The sequence below is a fragment of the Rutidosis leptorrhynchoides genome, chromosome 9 (genome assembly GCF_046630445.1).
Source record: "Rutidosis leptorrhynchoides isolate AG116_Rl617_1_P2 chromosome 9, CSIRO_AGI_Rlap_v1, whole genome shotgun sequence".
Lineage (NCBI taxonomy): Eukaryota > Viridiplantae > Streptophyta > Magnoliopsida > Asterales > Asteraceae > Rutidosis > Rutidosis leptorrhynchoides.
This window is the reverse complement of record NC_092341.1, coordinates 235,581,797-235,604,510: the sequence shown is the minus strand read 5'-3', so window position 1 is coordinate 235,604,510 and position 22,714 is coordinate 235,581,797. Positions and strand designations below refer to the sequence as shown.

The following is a 22,714-nucleotide window of genomic DNA, read 5'->3' as shown; positions in this document are numbered from 1 at the left end:
CTAGTTCGAAGTAAAGAAAAATTCAGTCATAAACGTCCATCAACATTTGGATTCGTCGCCCAGTTCCTTAGATAACAGAGCTTTACAACTCTGTGATCTTGTACACGATTCTCTGGGAGATACAACATCTGATTGTAGTACAGGGTGAACATGTCTTCTTCACAACAGTTCCTAAGCCAGACTGGATCCAACACCTTGATACTATCATTCTCATCCCTCCCATCTTTATCCAACACAATGACCACTTCTTCCGAGCGTTCATCATAATACCACCAACAAAAATGTGGGCTGAAGTTCTGCGGCATTTTCCTTACTGGAACCTTTCGAATATACTTCACTGGTTCATATTTGACTATCTTTCTTTGAATGCCCGTTTTCCTATTCATCATGTAAGTAATCGCTGGGAATTATGGTCTAAATCCGTTAAAATTCTTTGACTTGAATGATCTCCTTATCTTACGAACCAAAAGATCAGGAATACCAGTAAAATCCTGATAAAGCATCTTAAGGCTGGCAATCTGCATGAACTCAAAATAAGGAAGTGAAGTGAACTGGAAAGCATGTTTGATGTAGTCCACTCCATATTCTTTCTTTATCGTGTAAATATCAAACTCTTTAATATATGCCCAGGCCAAGATTTTTCCTTTAGCACTCAAGCTATCACACCTCTCAACGAACTTCAAATATTGTGGTTCCACTCCAGGTTTCTTCAAGTACTTACGAATACGCATAGAAACCTTCCACTCTTCTTCCAAAACTTCCACTTTCTCTTTATTTAATTTCACCGGCAAAAACCCTTCCGGTAACACTTCTTCTTTCTATATTTTCTCATTTTCCTGACACTTTCTATTCAAAAGCTCATCATCCATGCGGAAATACTCAGCAAAAGTTAGAAGATCGTCATCAGCAAAACCCTCATAATGAGGATAATCTTTCGTTGGTTCATCCTCAATAATAACTTCATCAAAACTGTTGTCTCTTTCGTCAACTGCTTCTGACTCACTCAAATCATCATCAAGTCTATTAACTCTTGAAGACGATGCTCTTGCTTCGGCGTCAGCAGATTCCTTAGCTTCTTGCTCTAGAAGCACCATCAGATCTATTTCAGCCCTGGTGAAGTCGTGAGGAATCTCTCCCTCCTCTAAATCATCATAAACAGAAGTATGATTAAGGCGATCCTGCATAGATAAATATTCAGAAAGAGTTATTACATGAAGAGGAGTAACATACAGTGGATTGTCCTCATCGTAACCCTTAGCAACCTCCAAATTAAGATTCTCTTCCTCATGACCAGAGTGACCAACATGATCAGTACCATCATGAATCTCCTCAATAATCACCTTCTTCTCCAATTCTTTCAACCTCTCAGTTAAATCTTGTGAATCAGTTTGAACAGATACAATCGTCAAAACCTGAATGTTAACAGTAGTTTCAAGCTCATCAATCTTCTTCTGTTGTTTCTCAATCGTAGCTTTCATCTGTGACATCTCAGCATTTTATTTAGCTTTATCTTCTTCAACATCCTTTTGAAACCTTGCAAGATCAGCAGATAATTGCTGAAAACATCTGCCCAACATACCAGTAGAATCAGGAGCCAGCACAGTTGACTGCGGAGTTGTCTGAGGTTGTTCCTGTTGTGATTGTTGTTGTTGAGTTGGTTGTGGCTGAGTCACATCACCACCAGCAGTAGGTTTAGAAGATGGGTTGATTCTCGGTTGAGACCTGGTTGCAGAAGACGAACCACCATCTTTGTCAGAGACCTTAATAACTTGTTTGCCTATGTTTTGTTGACACATTCGGTGTTTCAGGCAACTTCCTTTTCATCAGCTCAGTCTGACTTGCATATAACGTAGCAACATCTTCTTCATCTCTTAATTGTGGACTGGTTTGTCTCGGAGGAGGCTGATTCACCTCCTGATCACCACCAATCACTTCAATATCGGTTTCAGTACCAGACGTGGTGTAAGTAATCACCCCTCCTTAATATATGATCAGGTCAAGATTTTCCCTTTAGCACTCAAGCTATCACACCTCTCAACGAACTTCAAATATTGTGGTTCCACTTCAGGTTTCTTCAAGTACTTACGAATATGCATAGAAACCTTCCACTCTTCTTCCAAAACTTCCACTCTCTCTTTATTTAATTTCACCGGCAAAAACCCTTCCGGTAACACTTCTTCTTTCTCTATTTTCTCATTTTCCTGACACTTTCTATTCAAAAGCTCATCATCCATGTGGAAATACTCATCAAAAGTCAGAAGATCATCATCAGCAAAACCCTCATAATGAGGATAATCTTTCGTTGGTTCATCCTCAATAATAACTTCATCAAAACTGTTGTCTCTTTCGTCAACTGCTTCTGACTCACTCAAATCATCATCAAGTTTATTAACTCTTGAAGACGACGCTCTTGCTTCGTCGTCAGCAGATTCCTTAGCTTCTTGCTCTAGACGCACCATCAGATCAATTTCAGCCCTGGTGAAGCCGTGAAGAATCTCTCCCTCTTATAAATCATCATAAACAGCAGTATGATTAAGGCGATCCTGCATAGCTAAATATTCAGAAAGAGTTATTACTTGAATAGGAGTAACGTACACTGGATTATCCTCATCGTAACCCTTAACAACCTCCAAATTAAGATACCCTTCCTCATGATTAGAGTGACAAACAGGATCAGGACCATCATCAATCTTCTCAATAATCACCTTCTTCTCTAATTCCTTTAACCTCTCAGTTAAATTTTGGGAATTAGTTTGAAGAGATACAATCGTCAAAGCCTGACTGTTAACAGTAGTTTCAAGCTCATCAATCTTCTTATGTTGTTTCTCAATCGTAGCTTTCATCTGTGACATCTCAGAATTTTGTTTAGCTTTATCTTCTTCAACATCCTTTTGAAACCTTGCGAGATCAGCCGATAATTGCAGAAATCGTCTGCCCTACATACCAGCAGAATCAGGAGTCAGCACATTTAACTGCATAATTGTCTGAGGTTGTTCCTGTTGTGATTGTTTTTGTTGAGTTGGTTGTACCTGAGTCACATCACCACCAGCAGTAGGTTGAGAAGATGGTTGATTCTCGGTTGAGACCTGGTTGCAGAAGACGAACCACCATATTTGTCAGAGACCTTAATCCTCAAACGCTTTTGCCTCTGTTTTGTTGACACATTCGGTGTTTCAGCCAACTTCCTTTTCATCAGCTTAGCCTGACTTGCATCTAACGTAACATCATCTTCTTCATCTCTTAATTGTGGACCGGTTTGTCTCGGAGGAGGCTGATTCTCCTCCTGATCACCACCAATCACTTCAATATCAGTCTCAGTACTAGAAGTGCTGGTTTCATGTCTACAAGACAAACCCTTCGGATACACATAGTCTGGATTAATTAAATGACCGAATAGGATTTCAGGGGTACCCGTTCTATGCTGCATAAACCTATTGAATGACTGATCGTTGAGATGATGTTGCTTAAGAACATCCTGAGGAATCTTAGTAAGACCCTAAACTTGTTTTTCTAGCATGATCTACATGAATCGTAGGAACACGAGATGACTCTTTTTGTTAACATTCAGCAACATCCCATCAAAAATCACTTTCGAAAAGTTGAAATCTGCATTCAGAACTAAAGCAGCAAACATTGAGCTGTATTTCTCGGTCATCTCATCTAAACCACTCTTCATCGGGCTCAAGCACCTTAAAGCACGTATGTCAGATAACGATACTATTTTCTAAACTTAGTACGTTTCACAACCTTTCTAATGTCTCCCGCATATCCGCACCTCAGTAAGCACCTTCTAACCTTCAATGGCGACAGAGAAGATGGCATCATATCATTATCTGGGAACCCGATATCTTCCCTTATAGTCTGAGCGAAGATGCGAACGATGGTACCATTCACAGAACTTATGATAACCTTCTTTCCTGCCTCAGTCACAACCTTAGCTGTATCCAAGAACGTTCTTTGATGATAATAGTATGGTGTGCATTCAACTCTAATCGTACAGTAGATCCTTAATCTTTGTAAGTACTGTATGATCTCGAAAAAGTTATTCTTAGCCTCAGGGCCCGTTTCATCTACACAAGCCAACACATTAGTTTCTGAGCTTCTACTTAACCTAGGTAGATCTGAAGAAAGAGGAATTTTGATCTTGTCCTTAGAAGAATTACTTTGTTCTTGAGACATCATGTTTAGCTGTAAAAACACTCAAAAAACAAAACATTAAGTATTATCGCCATGTATCATGGGGTATCAGCATCAAAATAATCATTCATATCATCGCTAAGATCTTAAAAACTAAATAATCACACAATACAATAATCTAGGAATAACATAAGCATAGAATTGCATCGTTCAGTGATCATAGTTAGATTACTACACATACGAATCGGTGTCACTAGGCTAACAGACTAGCCTTTTCCAAATCAAAACATAAAAAAAACTTAGTTACAGGCTCACTAAACCCAACATGGGTTGACAAATCATATAACAATAGAATCCTCTGGCACTGGTTTCAAGGTGTATCTATCTTGGATTAAACCCAGCTTCTCAAACAAGTTGTGTAATAATACAACATAAGGGAATGGACTCTCATATTCCAGAACATCCATAATTATATGAATGGGAACATGAATCATATTCACCTTAATGCCTTTCAAAAGACAATACAATAGTACGACTTCGGTATCACTTCGAACATTATCACTGACATCTCTAAAGGTCATGTTTCTCTTGGTAATCCTCAGGTGAGGTAACACATCATCACTGATATCAGTATCTCTAATCTCTATTCTACCTTCACATGCCACATGTCCAGGTTTACACAACTGCATCACTATTCCTACCGAACTAAACTTGTTAGGGACTTTTCTCAGGTCATTACTAGGACAGAAGAACTTGTTCCTGAGTGTGTATCATTCAAAAGATCAAAGAATTGCTCCATGGTTCATCTAAAGTGTTGCCCAAAGAAGCTAGCATGAACGTACTTCTTTTTAACGTCCTCTAAAGCAATACTAGTATAGAATTCCCGTACCAACTTGGGAAAATAGTAATCTCCTACAGTAAGAAAGGCCAGACAGTCTAAACCCTCCCAAAGGTCGTGTGTGGTACGAGTTGCAATGACTTTTTTTCCACTCGGACTGGCCGATGCTTGGCTAAAACCCTCCTATGGTCAATATCGAATATCCAAGTTCTGATAAATGGTCCACCTGACATACTAAAACAACACTATGCCAAAAATTTAGAATAACATGTGATGAGGTCAACAACAGTCCAACAATATAAACAAAACAACAATGTTCAATAAAACTTCAAAATCCAAACACACTCGGTTGTTTGTGCAGAGACACACGGTCGTCTGTGTATACACATAGTCGTGTGTATTGACTCACTCAGTCGTGTGTGTCAATACACGCGGTTGTGTGTGTTCTATAGATCTGGGTTCTCCTAAATTTTCAAATCAATCGAATCTATTGTTTTGAGTTCGAAAACTGGTCACAATAGGCTCATAGGGTGCCGATTAACACCCATACACCAAAAATTTCAACAAATAACATCTAAAACTTCTTCAATTCAACCCTAACGCTCAAACATAAAATCAATCATAATTTAAATTCTAGAACGAGTTAAGATACCTTGTTAACGGCGTTGTGATCACAACGAAAAAGTGAATCTCAGATGCAAGATCAAAACTACTTTCTTTAATCTCGAAAATATTTTGAAAAATCGCCTAAAAATCAACCAGCCCTTTTTATACCCCAGGACACACTCGGTCGAGTGTGTCACTCACTCGGTCGTAGGTGGGACTCACTCAGCTGTGGGTGTTTTCATAACACCAACTTTAACACCATTATACAGTCGGCCGTGTGTGTTGACACTCTTGGTCATGTGTGTCAACTCACTCGGGTCGACTATCTCTAGGGTTTCAAAACTTAAGTATTTTTGATTTCGAATTAACTCTTCCATATACACTCCCCCGGGACTGATCTCTGCCATAAAATTAATCACGTTTTGTTCATTTAATCATTACACCATCAAATTTCAAACTTGATTTCACAAGGTTCCTTTCAAAGTAGATATTGAGAACTGGGATGTAAAGCTATAGAACCATGACCAAAACAAATTAACAAAGATGCAAATATTTTTGGTTTTTTTTTTCATATATAACATGCAAACATGAAATGCAAACGATGTACAAGTGCCACTTTCCCATGACGAACAATACCAAATCAAGCACATAATGTAAGAACTTCAACATTCTTAGTATTTGTACTTTACACATGCAACTTTAAACATCTAATTCACTAAGCATTTGAATCATCAAAAATTAAACATTCACTGGATAAACACCGGCATTATCATTTAACAAAAAAAGCATTGACAATAAAATACCACATATTTTTGTGAGTTGTTTTATCATATTGATTCAATCACTTTGATTCAGGGATCAGAACTGAACTTTAAGGGATCAGAACTGAACTTTATATAAATGCTTTTGAGAATTCATTCAATAGCAGTTTCAATGAAGCATATACAGGACAATTTTCAGATTTATCATTTAGCATTCACCAACTTTCATCTTAGAATCCGATGATCACGTTAAATTAATTACTTTAACATTTTCAATGCTAGATTATGATCAACGACTCAGTCCTCATTTGAGATCGCACGATTTATTAGGTAGTCAATTGAGCACAAATTATTGACGATATCCGTTATCACATCGATTTATTTTCGATTTGATTGAACATAAAATTTTCACAGTGTTTCTAGCAACCCTGTAAGCCATTAGCTTCTACCTTAAACTTACACTTTTAGTTTCAGATAGCATTGCTTGGCTCAAATTTATTGCATACTTTAAAATAACGCATACCAATCGCTATAAACCCCATACTTGAATGGAAAATGTATAAATAGATGAATTATAGTGATATATTTGAGTGATGGAATGATATGCTAAAGTACCCTCCAGGAAATGTCCCCTGCTATCTAGGCCAATAGGTACAACCCCATATCACAGACAATAGATGTGTAGTCCAGCTAAGAGTTAGCATTGTGGACAGAATGATTTGAGTTCTGATGATCTTCTCCCCCTCATATGTAGATAATTAAGTCTTTTTGATAGCTCTCTGCTTGAAACATCTGTTGTCTCGGACTTAGATAACATATGAATCCTTCTTACGTTTTCAATCATTGATCGGTGATTCTTTGTATTGTGGTGTGGTGCACCAACTTTATTTACCAACATAAAAAAATATAATACACCACTTTTTTTTCTTGGATATTCTGATGTTGCTCTTTTATCATTGCAATAATACAAGCCATAAAACATAATGAAAAATACAAATACACTGATGATGCACCATAATCTTCGACTTAAGTTGAATCTCACGAAAAGCCTATATGTATCTTTTGGCATTGAAATCTGCTACCCGTTGACGTTGCGTATTCAAATCATTCACTGTCTGTGATACAAGATTGCACTTCTCAACCCATACCCCCCCTTTAGATACCCAACATGTATGTATGTAGAGTTTCGGTCCGAGCATTAAGGATAAATAGAAACAAGTATGCATCCTAGAAAGAGTAAACTCACCTTGGGGACTTGCAAAATTATCCTTCTCTACCGAGTATAAATCGTAGTAGGGGAGACCTCAACCGTCTGTTGAGTTTCTGAACAATCATTTCTCAGTATATTTTCGTTGATAATTAGGTGACTACCCTCAACTGCTGTAAACCTTACCATGATTTCTTTATCATGATATTTATGCGTTCTTAGTATGATCATCTCTATCTAGAATTAGGTCAGTAAAGCTTAGTAATACATCATCAATTATCCTGTACTACTTACTTTATAACAGTAACATGTCAATTTAGTAATGTAATCATCTCCCACATATAGAATAGGCAACTCATTTTCAGGATTTTTCAACTATTTATGGATTTTCCATTTTTCAACTTTTTATTTGATTGTCTGGAATTTATGATTTTTATGGCTTTTCTGTTTTATCTATATATAAACATAAGAAAATAAGCATAATGGAAAACTTAACATGCAACCAAATCAGAAATAAACTAACTACCATGCAAGCAGAAATAAACATGCAATAACTATGTCTATCATGAAAATATACATACAATATACAAACAATTTTATAGCAATTACTCCTCAGTTTCTTTGTCAGGTTCCTCTGTGTCAGGAACCTCAGTGACATGAACCACATCAGTTAAGATTTTAATACCTATTTTTTTTAACAAGTAATCAAAATGTGGTTTATCAAAAGCTTTTGTAAAGAGATCATCCCTTTATGTCGTAGTGGCTATCTGCACTACATCTATCAAGTTTTTTTTTTCATAGCAGTCTCTAATGAAATGGTATTTTATCCCTATGTGTTTGATTTTAGAATGATTAATGTATTTTTAGTGACAGCTATAGTAGCAAGTATTATCAACATAGATATGAGTGTGAGAGTTATGCAAATCGTAGTCACGTAACTGCTGTTGGATCTAGATAACCTGAGATGTACATCTAGCCGCATCAATGTTTTCAGCTTCACAAGTGGATTGAGCCACTGTCGTTTACTACTTGCACTGCTAAGTAACCAGTCTGCTTCCAAGAAATTGACAACCCCCAGAAGTTGACATGAAATCTTTCTTACATCCGCCATAGTCAGAATCACTGTACGTTGTAAGCTGAAAACCATCATCACACGGATACCATAAACCCATACTCGGTGTATCTTTCAAAGATCGCAAAATCTTCTTGACCACGAGCGTATGATGAACATTAGGATTCGCCTGATAACGAGCACACAGGCAAACCGCAAAGATAATATCTGGTCGAGAAGCTGTTAGATACATCATAGACCCTATGATTGCCCTATACAAAGTCTGATACACTATCGACCCTCACAATCTGGTGAAATACCGTGATTCACCGACAACGGTGTCTTAGCCGGTCTTTCTGCTTCCATTTGGAATCGTTTGAGGATATCGGCAACATACTTGGTTTGATGCAAGAAGATGTCTTTATCCATTTGAGCTACCTGCAGACCTAAGAAAAACTTAATAAATCCCATAAAACTCATTTTAAACTTCCTCTGCATAACCTTCTTGAATTTATCAACCATCACCTCATTTGTTGACCTAAAAATGATGTCATCAACATATGCATGTACTAGCATGAGATGTTGTCCCTTTTTCTTAATGAAAAGTGTCTGGTCAATGACACCTCTTCTAAAACCTTTTTTAAGCATATAATTGGATAAAGTAGCATACCACGCCCTTGGAGCTTGATGAAGCCCATACAGTGCCTTTTCGAGTTGGTAAACCTTCTCGGGAAAATGAGTATCTTCAAAGCCAGGCGGTTGCTCAACAAAAACTCTCTCATTGATAACACCATACAAAAATGCATTATTGACATCCATATGATAAACTTTGAATCCCATGAAGGATGCGAATGCCAAGAATATTCTGATAGACTTCAGTCGAGCAACTGGAGCAAACACTTCATCATAGTCAATTTCTGGGATCTGTTGATATCCTTTCACCACCAATCTAGCTTTATTCCTTATCACAATTCCCTGTTCATTCTTTTTGTTCTTCAGAACCCAACGAAGACCATAGGGTTAGCAACCATGAGGTGGATTGACTAACTTCCAAACCTTCAAATGTTTTAATCGTAACAGCTCTTTTTGCATAGCACTAACCCATTCATCATACTGTAATGCCTCGTAGGCATCCTTAGGTTCAACTTGACAAACAAAACAGGAGTGCGCATGCACAAAACTCTCCCAGTCTTGTTCAAGGAAGAGTAAAAATCTGTCACCACATTTGCAATTAATGTTTCTTGATTTTCAGTTGTACTCGGGCTTTCAGATGCAACCGGAACCTCTGATGTAGATTGAACTCCACATGTAAAAGCTTCATTAGTAGACGCGTGAGGAATGCTAATGTGAGGAATACCTATCGTATCAACAAGATAATCATCCAGACGTTTTGGATGAATGATAACACGATTTGACCTACGGACACCTCCTGCTTCAGTAGGTTATTCAGTTACCGTTACAGTTAGTGGCTAATTGCAAAGAGGATTAACATGTTCCTTAGTCAAACAAGTCTTATTAACTTCTTCTCATGTCTCAAACTCACTGTCGTCATCATACTCTATAACTCCTTCTACATATGTATATGTATTTCCGGGAACCACCTACGGACGTTGAATTGTAACAGTATTGTCTGTAGCATTCTGTGAATCAAACAACATATGAGAAATCACATTCTCATCAGTAACATCAGGTGTAAGATTAAAAGAATCAAACAATTTATCATAATAAAACTGTCATGTGAATCCTTTACTAACACCTACGGGAGTGTTACGCAAAACATCAACCTTAAAAGGTTCTTCAACACATTGAGATTTCGAATTATACACTCTCTTATTAGGATTCTCATAGCCTAGGAATATACCAAAAATAGCCTTCGGATTGAACTTCCCTGCAGTGTCTCGTATCATGATTGTACACGGAGCACCAAAAGGTTCGAGATGTTTGATGTTAGGCTTTCTCTTGTGCAACAGTTCATTACATGTCTTCCAATGTCTTTTAACTACCAGCACTCTATTCATCACATAACACGTTGTGCTCATAGCTTCGCCCCATAAAGTAATGGGTAAACATGAGTCAGGTAACATGGTCCTTGCAGCTTCAATCAACGTCCTATTCTTTCTTTCAGCTACACTATTGGACTGTGGAGTGTATGTCGGACTGAACGGTTATTGTATCATCTTCTCATTGCAAAAACTCTGCATGTGTTGATTCTTAAACTTCATACCATTATCCGCACGTATCCTTCTCACCTTTAACTTATATAAACTCTCAAGCTTCAAAACCAAAGTCTGGTGTGTTCAAAAGTGTCAGACTTATTTTTCAACATCACAATTCAAGAGAAACGGGAATATTCATCTGTAACAACCAAGTAATAGGAATCTCCAGAGATAGTCTTGCGATTAACTGGACCGAAGAGATCCATATGCAGTAACTCTAGAGGAACATTTATAGAATGATGCTTCTTGGAAGCATGAGATTTCTTCTTCTGTTTCCCTTTCTTTCATGGAAGACAATCCTCAGGAATTTGAAAACTCTTTACATTAACACCTTCAACTAGCCAATTATGAACTGGAGTATTCATCTTCCTTAAACTCAAATGACCCATACGCTTATGCCATAAGATTGACTCATATTCTGTAGCTTTTAAAATAAAAGCTTGATGGCCAGTAGCAGCTTTTACATGAGCCTTTCTCATATCAAGAATATAAAGATACTTGCACCTTGGAGCAGCCATAAGAATCATGTCTTCCAGAACTACAAACTCTTTCCTTAAAATATAGCACAGTTTATCATCAAAAGCAACTGTGTATTTCTTGTCAGCAACCTGTGAAACTGAAAGCATATTGTTCGACAACTGCTCAACAAAATTAACCTTATCAAAGCTGACATTTTCATTAGCGATCACCCCCTGCGCAGTAATATAACCTCCCTCATTTCCTGCAAAAGAAACTGGTCCACCATCTACTGTCTTGAAATTAAAAGTAAAGACAAGTTCCCTGTCATGTGCCTGGACACCCCGCTATCAACAATCCATGTACTACAGCGTGGATTGTAAATGACCAGCACAAACATATTAGGAGATTAGTTCGAGAGGGCGACCCATGCCCTAATGGTAGTGGGTTTCCCATCAACACCAACTACGGGCAATTCTACCCATTGACCCTTAGATCTAAAAGGACCTTCAAAGTTCTGAACACCCTTACCTTCTGAATTTCATTTCCAAACAGTATTTTTAGGTAATGGTTTCCTGTAATAATCATTAGTCTGGAAAACTTTACTGTCAGTTGATTTTTACAGAAGGTGATTTTAACACAAGTGAAGATGATCTCCTATTAAAAGTGTGTTTGGGAATCAGATCAATCTTCCTATGTGGTGTTCGATTAATGGGTTTACAATTCATAGCCCTATGTCTCAACATCCCACAATTAAATCATTTAACTTCAATAGAACAAGTAGGATTATTATAGTGATTTCTAGGAAGTGTAAAATGTCTCCTAGGTGGAATGTTCTGCTTGCTAGTTAGTGGGGGTGATGATACTTGTCGCTTCACAGTCTATCTACGACTAGGGGAACATATCTCGGCACACTGCCAGATTTTGAACTCTCACCTTTGGGTGGTTGTTCACCAATAGGACCAATAACTCCCTCCTTCTCGACATTATGTCCCTTTTGGAACTTAATGAGAGTCAACAGTGTGTTCTTACTTCTAGTCTGCCTAGACTTCTCAACACGTTTCTACGGTGTTTTCTGACTATCACTAACCCTACGAGCATTCTCAGGAATCTTTAAAATGGTGATGGGTTTAGTCAGAGGTTTAAATGGTTTATTATCTTTCTCAGTTTCGATATCATTATCGGACTCTGTCGCATAAACTACCTTTACGGGTTTTGTTCCTCTACCTTCTCAATCTTAACAGGCTTAGGGACAAGGATCTCACTTCTACACTTATCACTAGGCTTATTTATGTATTCATTCATAAATAGTGGTGGACACTGTTCATAACCCAGATCACTTTTATCTTGCTGTTAAGTGTAAATTGTATAGTCTATGACATGTGACATACGCTGCCAGTTTGCATTCCTAGCCAGCTTACCCTCATACTTAATCTTGAATGACTCTTTTTTAGTCTTAAGGCTTTCTAAAGGCTTTCTAACTGATTAATATACATTTTAATAGCCTTATCATTATCTATCATTTTGGCTTTCAGACCAGCTACCCAATTTTCTAAGGTATGAATAACATCCACATATTCCTTTTACTTATTTAGGTAATACACATCATCCTCATAATTCTTCTTATTTGCTTGATTGTCTAAACCTAAGTTCTTAAGTTCAAGCTCAAGTTTTGGACAATTTGCACAAGTTACAGGAATTTCACTAAACTTAGAAATAACACATTCAAGTCTAGCAACTTCCTGCTCAAATTCACAACATTTAGAACAGACAAAAGTAGATTCATTGCATACCTTATCATTGCTCGATGTGTTGGCCATAAATGCATAGTTGCTCCATCCATCTTGTAATGACCCGGAAAATTTTGACTAATTTTAAACCAAACTCTCGATACGATTTAATATTTTCGACACGATAAGAAAAGTCTGTTAGGTTGAGTCTCAAAATTTTTTTCTTTACTATTTCATATATTCAGTTAACCTTTGACTAATCCCGAAGATTCACAAACAATTATTTGTATATAAATATATATATATATATATATATATATATATATATATATATATATATATATATATATATATATATATATATATGAGTTCTATACATAAATAATGTTATATATTATGATCAACAAATGTTAAAGATTTAATATATTATAATTAGTAAATATGATATAGTTAATAAATTGTATTGTATTAAATCTAATTACAAGTTTGAATATAATTGTTATATTAATATTATTATCATTACTTTCATTATTATTATTGTTTTAATTTTTTTTCATTATCATAATTAATAAAATTATTATTTCTATTAAAAATTATTATAAGTATTGTTATTTTTATTAAGATACAAATTATATTATTATCATTGTTGTTATTATTAATATTATCATTAACATTATTATTAATAATTATTATTATTATTATTATTATTTATTGTTATTAATAAAAGAATTATTATTATTATTATTATTATATATTTATATTTATAGTAAATATACATATAGATATCATTCAAATAGATTCCAATTCAATTGCTTTCAACCTTTGCAATTTTTGTTTCTTATTAGATATTAAGATCAAAATCGTACGAATCAGTTGCCTATCATTTTCTACTTTCTACATCTTTATTATTATTTTTTTTCTTTCTTCTTCTGAACTTGTTCCTGTCACCATCCCTTTATATTATTTTTTTTCTTCTTCTTCTTCTTCTTTTCCCTCTGTCTTTTACTTCAGTGAATTACAAAATCAGTTGAACGTAGCTATCTGTTAAATATTTTTATTTCTTCTGAATGGAAATTCTGTCCTTCCTATCTTTAACTTGTTACCCGTTCAAATTAACTTCTCAATACAAACAAGCTGATCAAATAAAGTTGTCAGAGACAATAGTAAATCGTACGAATCTGTTTCCAATCTCTATCTACTTTTATTTCCTTGTTTTCTTCCTTCTGGCTAGAATATTTCGGTCGACCACCATAAATCTACAAAACAAAATGTGATCAAATTATTATTGCAGTATGTATGTAATTATATATACCAAGCATAGAGGTATAGAGAGTTATAGAAATTACATTCATCATCACCATCTCAAATTTGTTGTTACTATCTTTGGTTTAGAACCATCTCACACCAATCACCTATATATTTATTCGTTTTCAGTTTCATTTAAATCACAAATTGTTACCTGATCATCACCATTGGCAACCACATTCTTTTCCATAGTGAACCATCTCTAAACCACCATCTTTATTATTTTGCTTTCTTCGATATTTTAGTGTACCAGCGAACACACCACCACTCATTACTGCCTACAACCTTCATGAACTCACACCTAAAACAACCACGACTAACCACCATTCTCTCTCTACATCTCTTCTCTCGGTGTCACGGCTACAACTATTTCTGCTTCGATTCATATACACCACGAACTATCATCAATACCCGCTACTAATTTTGTTTTTTTTCTTCCTGATCGACACTCAAAACAGTCCTGCTGTTCCTTATTACTCGCCACCTTTTGTTCCCATTTATTATTCGAAACTTTATGCTTTTGAAGCCAGAAAACAGCTGGTCAAATTAGGCATTGTTTATATTGAAACAAACGTGATCTAAATAACTCGAATGTTGCAGCAAAGAATGCGTTACCTTTTCTTTCCAGCTGGTACTAAATTTATGATCGTGATTAACCAAGGTGGGCCGAAGGATAACTCATCCACTCAAGTGGGTTCCTTTAATTAATGATTAAAGTATTATACATTACTAATGGTCGGCCATCTAAAGGAGCTTTTCCCTCCACTTGAAACCGACAATTTTTATCTCCTAAACATTTAAGTTTATCATGCTGCTGCTACACGTGTTTATTTTTCTATTATTCGAATGCTATCACCACTAAATTATCTTTCTGCTACTACTACAACGATGGAGTATGATGATGATGATTTTAACTGTGTTAATGAATAAGGAATGAGGTAGAACGAGGCAACGATATAGATAATTCATTGTTGGGTAATTAAACTATGAAGATGCGATGAAAATAATGATGCTAACCAACTTCTGGTTTATGCTCAATCCTTGCTTTTGTCTGTTTTCAATTAAACCTAAATTCCACAACGAACAGAATATGATGACCGAAACCCTTTTAATTTTGTTTAGGTTTAAGCGGTTCGTAAATGTAACTGGATCATAAAACCAATTATTGAAGTGGGTCGAGATTTTTTTTTTTTTAGTTGGGCTGTTAGGTTTGTGTGTTCCGGTGGGCCGTAATCAATGTTAATTAATCATGAAGATGAAGAAGATGATACGGCTATTCTCTATTGGTGATATACGTGATGATGATAATAAAGAAGTATGATTAGGATACGTGATTGAGATTTTATGTGAGGTAATAATAATATAGACGATGATCGAGCAGCTTCAATGAGTGATGACGACGGGCGAAAGCAATGAAGATGATGTATTAGGAGTAAAGGCGATGATAGTAATAAGAGATGATTTACAACGAATAATAATAAATGATAATCGTTAATATAGTTAGTTAAGGTTAGGATTTTATGAGGATTATGATTATGATTGAACTGTAAAAGTTTGATTAAAATTAATGAAGAGGATGATGAATAGAAACAGAAAGGAACGAATTAAATATATTTGGGTTAGGAGATATAACAGAAAAACGGAATTGGAGGAATGGTTGTTGTGTTGTTTGTTAAGCAAGAGGTCTCGGGTTCGAGTCTGGGCTGGAGCAAATAGTTTCTTTTTCGCCTTTGAGGTAGTTATTATTATTATTATTATTATTATTATTATTATTATTATTATTATTATTATTATTATTATTATTATTATTATTATTAAGGTTATTATTAGTAGTATTATTATGATTAAAATCATTATTACTATCATTATTATTATTGTCACTATTTTAGTATTAAAAATATTACTTTAATAAATAAAGTACATTTATGTAAAAATATATTATACATCTATATTAATATTAAATACTATTTTGTTTTAATAAAATGTTATTAAAATTAAGTCACAAATAATATATAAATATATTTTAAATCAAATCACATATATTTAGTTATGTATTAATATTTACTATTTATATATATATATATATATATATATATATATATATATATATATATATATATATATATATATAAATAGTAAATATTAATACATAACTAAATATATATAAATTGTTTGATTACGATTATATGTATTAATATACATAAATGATATAGGTTCGTGAATCCGAGGCCAACCTTGCATTGTTCAGTTCAGTCGTATGCATATTTTTACTACAAAATATCGTATAGTGAGTTTCATTCGCCCTTTTTACTCTTTACATTTTTGGCCTGAGAATACATGCAAATGCTTTATTAACTGTTTTACAATATTTTTATGCGTGAGTTTCATTTGCTCCCTTTTACTCTTTACGTTTTTGGGCTGAGAATACATGCAAATGCTTTATTAACTGTTTTTACAATATTTATATGTGTGAGTTTCATTAATCCCTTTTTAAATGCTTTTGCTATATATTTTTGGGACTGAGAATACATTCACTATTTTTATAACTGTTTTACGAAATAGACACAAGTACGTGAAACTACATTATATGGTTGAATTATCGAAATCGAATATGCCCCTTTTTATTGAGTCTGGTAATCTAAGAATTAGGGAACAGACACCCTAATTGACGCGAACTCTAAAGATAGATCTATCGGGCCCAACAAGCCCCATCCAAAGTACCGGATGCTTTAGTACTTCGAAATTTATATCATGTCCGAAGGAGGATCCCGGAATGATGGGGATATTCTTATATGTATATTGTGAATGTCGGTTACCAGGTGTTCAATCCATATGAATGATATTTTTGTCTCTATGTATGGGACGTATGTTTATGAGAAATGGAAATATGAAATCTTGTGGTCTATTAAAATGATGGAAATGATTATTTATGATAAACTAATGAACTCACCAACCTTTTGGTTGACACTTTAAAGCATGTTTATTCTCAGGTACGAAAGAAATCTTCCGCTGTGCATTTGCTCATTTTAGGGATATTATTTGGAGTCATTCATGACGTATTTCAAAAGATGTTGCATTCGAGTCGTTGAGTTCATCAAGATTAATATTAAATCAATTATAGTTAGGTATATTATGAAATGGTATGCATGCCGTCAACTTTCGATGTAATGAAATATTGTCTTTTCAAAAACGAATGCAATGTTTGTAAAATGTAGCATATAGAGGTCAAGTACCTCGCGATGTAATCAACTATTGTGAATCGTTTATAATCGATACGGACTTCGTCCGAATAGATTAGGACGGGTCCTTTCATTTGGTATCAGAGCGGTGGTCTTAGCGAACCAGGTCTGCATTAGTATGTCTAACAGATAGTTGTTAAGATGCATTAGTGAGTCTGGACTTCGACCTAGAAGTTGTTAGGTTACATTAATGAGTCTGGACTTGAACCTGGTCTGCATGTCAAAAGTTTAGCATATCATTCCATGTAGAAAATATCTACTTATCAATTTCAGTCTCGACACGTCTTATTGCAATTATTGCATAGATAGTGTACAGACGAATTCATATTCCATCATATTAGACCTCGTCTGACACGTTTCCTTAATTTCCTCCATAATCTACGGGATCTTCTGTACTATATATTAGGTATTCTATGTAATTAGAATATCATCCGATATCCGAAAATCATTCCATATCGAAACCCCTTTATCTAACCGTGCAAGAAGAATTCTTCAACCAGTTCAAGTTCATAGGATTCCGATAGTTATTCTGATATGGAGTCTCACTCCAGCTCCGAAAGCAGCGTCAACAGAATTAATCAACCAATCATCCATCCTCGATTCATCTGAGGGGTTCGTAGTCGACTCAATCAATGGAGACGAGAAAAAGGCGATACTTTCTATCAACCAAATTTCCATCTTGGCGATAAACCTGAAGCACTCACCGGCGAACCAATTCGAAACACCATTTTCACCCTCATTACCGAATATCTCGCCATGATTATATACTATCTTAAATTCAAAACCTTATACATCCGCTCGTTCCGACCGACAATCATCCCGGAATAATAAGTCAACGAGCTTCGCACCCGAGTTGTAGCCTTGAAAAATATGGTGCAAAATGTACCAGCTCCAGCAACATTACCGGCACCAACAGTACCACCAACAACATCCACATCCCAAGCTTCAATTTCACAATCTGTTCCATGAACATCAACATCATACGCACCATAGATACCAAGGAGTACCAACAGCAATGAACGATGAAGTATTGATCCATAACTTCATTAATATTCTGCGAAAAATATGTGGTTCCTAATAGTTTTAGAGATTACTTATTCTAGCGCAAACCGAAACTCAAATGAGTCTAATATTATATTGACTCATTAAATCCATGATTACATCTGAAGAAAATATATATGTATATATATTTTCATAAAGATTGTGATTAAAAATTCTTTCGTACAAACTGTTAATGATGAAAATATTTTAACGGGTAGGTAATACCCGAGGAATATTTAAGATTTCACATTAATGAGTTACACTGTACATTCTTCAAATCTGATTCAACAGTCGTTTCCTATCCTACTTACATCTACAAATATATGAATTCCGTTTCATAATAAACCAAGTGTATTATTCAATAACATGTTTGATTTTACACTTTCGTCTTCGATGCACTTAAAACTTTCTAGAAAACATCAATCGTACCTTGCGAAGTTCGCAAGAATTCCACGAGTATCAACATCCTTCACCGAGGAATATCAATAAAAATAAATATTGAGGTATTGATTGCATTAGTGAAATACTCCGTGAAGATTATGTAATCTATAATGTTTTAGAGATTATTCATTTCTAATTCAACTCGAAAATCAAATGAGTTTAATATGATATTAACTCATTAAATCTGTATTACATCTGAAGAAAATATACAGACTGTAATGAAAAATTCTTGTTCAAAATATTTGTGAATTTTTTTTTCCGGGTAGGTAGTACCCGAGAGATATATAAATTCACAATTAATATGTTACGTTGTTCGATTTTGATTCAGCAATCATCAACTATACTCACTACCTTCACAACGATACACATTCTTTCATAGAAATCAAAACAATCATTCTTATCCAAATTTGATTACATATTCCGATTTTAACAAATCAAAATTCAAGTCAAGATTTAACAGAAGGCACCACCCTTAGATTCCTATAGCTTTCAAAGCTATACCTTGACTTCAAAACTGTGCAAGATCTTTTGGCATTTATTAGTTAAAATAACTTTGCAATCCCTTTACAAAGTAGTTAGTTTTGTCACAGCTCCAGCAAATCATCTTCAATTATTCATTCGAATAAGCCTTATTATAACAATTACCCCTTCATCATCGTTACCGGGGAACCATTTATATCTTACCACATTAGCAGTAAGTTTACCAACAACTCCGTTGATCTTTGACTTTACGAAAAATCACTATATTCAGTGAAACTCTATCATTTACTCATTTACATCTTATAACGAGAATTACTATACCAACTACCGGGAATTAGCAAATCAGTATTTTGAAATCTCACAGCATATCTACATCAACAGTTATAAGTATACATATAACCCTTATCTCTTAGAATTATGATCTTCCACTCTGAAATTTTGAAAAGCACCCAGTCTACAAATCAATACTCAAAATTCTGAAAAAAGCTGAATACAGCAGCAAAAACTGTACAAGCTAAATATAGCAGCAAAAACTGTACAAGCTGAATACAGCAGCAAAAAGCTGTACACGACCTTAACCGTCAAAGGTATAAAGATAAAGAATAGTATATTGGCAAAGCTCAGAAAAGTTGAAACTGGAAACCGGATTGAGCAAACCATGAAGGAGACTCTGAACAAATTACAAGGACTAAACTTGTACATAAAGAATCCAGATGATACTGTTTCTGATGAAATCTTTAGCGAATACCTTACTCCTTAACCACTCTAAATCATCGTGAATGAATTTCTTCATCACAATTTGATTCTGAAATCCTAAGATATCATCGTACCTTTCTTTATTAATATCCTCCATATTTCTGAAGATATCTTCATAAATATTCTCGTTCGATATTAATTATCTCTCTGCGCTATCCGTATTATATCATAAAAGGAAACTGTTTTAGTTTCTATATTCTGCGAACCTTCGAATTTAAAATATGAATTTTTTTGAAGTAGTGTTGGAAACTGATGCATGAGTTAGTATAATATAATGACACTTGATCAACGTGATTATATTACAGTAAGTCATGCGAAGGTTCTAATGGAACGTGATGATGGTAATGCTTGATCGACCTTACTGTCACCACGAACCATGTTACTTGACTTGTATTCATCATGAACCATGTTACTTGATTCGAATTCATTATGAACACGAACTCGACCCGAGTAGGGCATTCATTAAACTATCTGCATATCTATCTCGAAGAAATCTTTACATTTTCTTCGATGAAATATTCTTAGACGATGAAAATATTTCTATTAAGAATCTGAGTTCAAATCTGATACTAAAACTTTCTCGATTTCAATTCCAACTGTCACCACTCAAATTTCGGGACGAAATTTCTTTAACGGGTAGGTACTGTAACGACCCGGAAAATTTTGACTAATTTTAAACCAAACTCTCGATACGATTTAATATTTTCGACACGATAAGAAAAGTCTGTTAGGTTGAGTCTCAAAATTTGTTTTCTTTACTATTTCATATATTCAGTTAACCTTTGACTAATCCCGAAGATTCACAAACAATTATTTGTATATATATATATATATATATATATATATATATATATATATATATATATATATATATATATATATATATATATATATATATATATATATATGAGTTCTATACATAAATAATGTTATATATTATGATCAACAAATGTTAAAGATTTAATATATTATAATTAGTAAATATGATATAGTTAATAAATTGTATTGTATTAAATCTAATTACAAGTTTGAATATAATTGTTATATTAATATTATTATCATTACTTTCATTATTATTATTGTTTTAATTTTTTTTCATTATCATAATTAATAAAATTATTATTTCTATTAAAAATTATTATAAGTATTGTTATTTTTATTAAGATACAAATTATATTATTATCATTGTTGTTATTATTAATATTATCATTAACATTATTATTAATAATTATTATTATTCTTATTAATATTATTTATTGTTATTAATAAAAGAATTATTATTATTATTATTATATATTTATATTTATAGTAAATATACATATAGATATCATTCAAATAGATTCCAATTCAATTGCTTTCAACCTTTGCAATTTTTGTTTCTTATTAGATATTAAGATCAAAATCGTACGAATCAGTTGCCTATCATTTTCTACTTTCTACATCTTTATTATTATTTTTTTTCTTTCTTCTTCTGAACTTGTTCCTGTCACCATCCCTTTATATTTTTTTTTCTTCTTCTTCTTCTTTTCCCTCTGTCTTTTACTTCAGTGAATTACAGAATCAGTTGAACGTAGCTATCTGTTAAATATTTTTATTTCTTCTGAATGGAAATTCTGTCCTTCCTATCTTCAACTTGTTACCCGTTCAAATTAACTTCTCAATACAAACAAGCTGATCAAATAAAGTTGTCAGAGACAATAGTAAATCGTACGAATCTGTTTCCAATCTCTATCTACTTTTATTTCCTTGTTTTCTTCCTTCTGGCTAGAATATTTCGGTCGACCACCATAAATCTACAAAACAAAATGTGATCAAATTATTATTGCAGTATGTATGTAATTATATATACCAAGCATAGAGGTATAGAGAGTTATAGAAATTACATTCATCATCACCATCTCAAATTTGTTGTTACTATCTTTGGTTTAGAACCATCTCACACCAATCACCTATATATTTATTCGTTTTCAGTTTCATTTAAATCACAAATTGTTACCTGATCATCACCATTAGCAACCACATTCTTTTCCATAGTGAACCATCTCTAAACCACCATCTTTATTATTTTGCTTTCTTCGATATTTTGGTGTACCAGCGAACACACCACCACTCATTACTTCCTACAACCTTCATGAACTCACACCTAAAACAACCACGACTAACCACCATTCTCTCTTTACATCTCTTCTCTCGGTGTCACGGCTACAACTATTTCTGCTTCGATTCATATACACCACGAACTATCATCAATACCCGCTACTAATTTTGTTTCTTTTTCTTCCTGATCGACACTCAAAACAGTCCTGCTGTTCCTTATTACTCGCCACCTTTTGTTCCCATTTATTGTTCAAAACTTTATGCTTTTGAAGCCAGAAAACAGCTGGTCAAATTAGGCATTGTTTATATTGAAACAAACGTGATTTAAATAACTCGAATGTTGCAGCAAAGAA

The 22,714-nt window shown here is 34.2% G+C and overlaps 1 protein-coding gene across 1 annotated transcript in view; it reads left to right on the top strand.

Moving 5' to 3' along the window:
• Positions 1-22,714, top strand: part of LOC139868597 (valine N-monooxygenase 1-like) — a 45,258-nt gene that overhangs the window by 8,437 nt on the left and 14,107 nt on the right. The window lies entirely within an intron of this gene.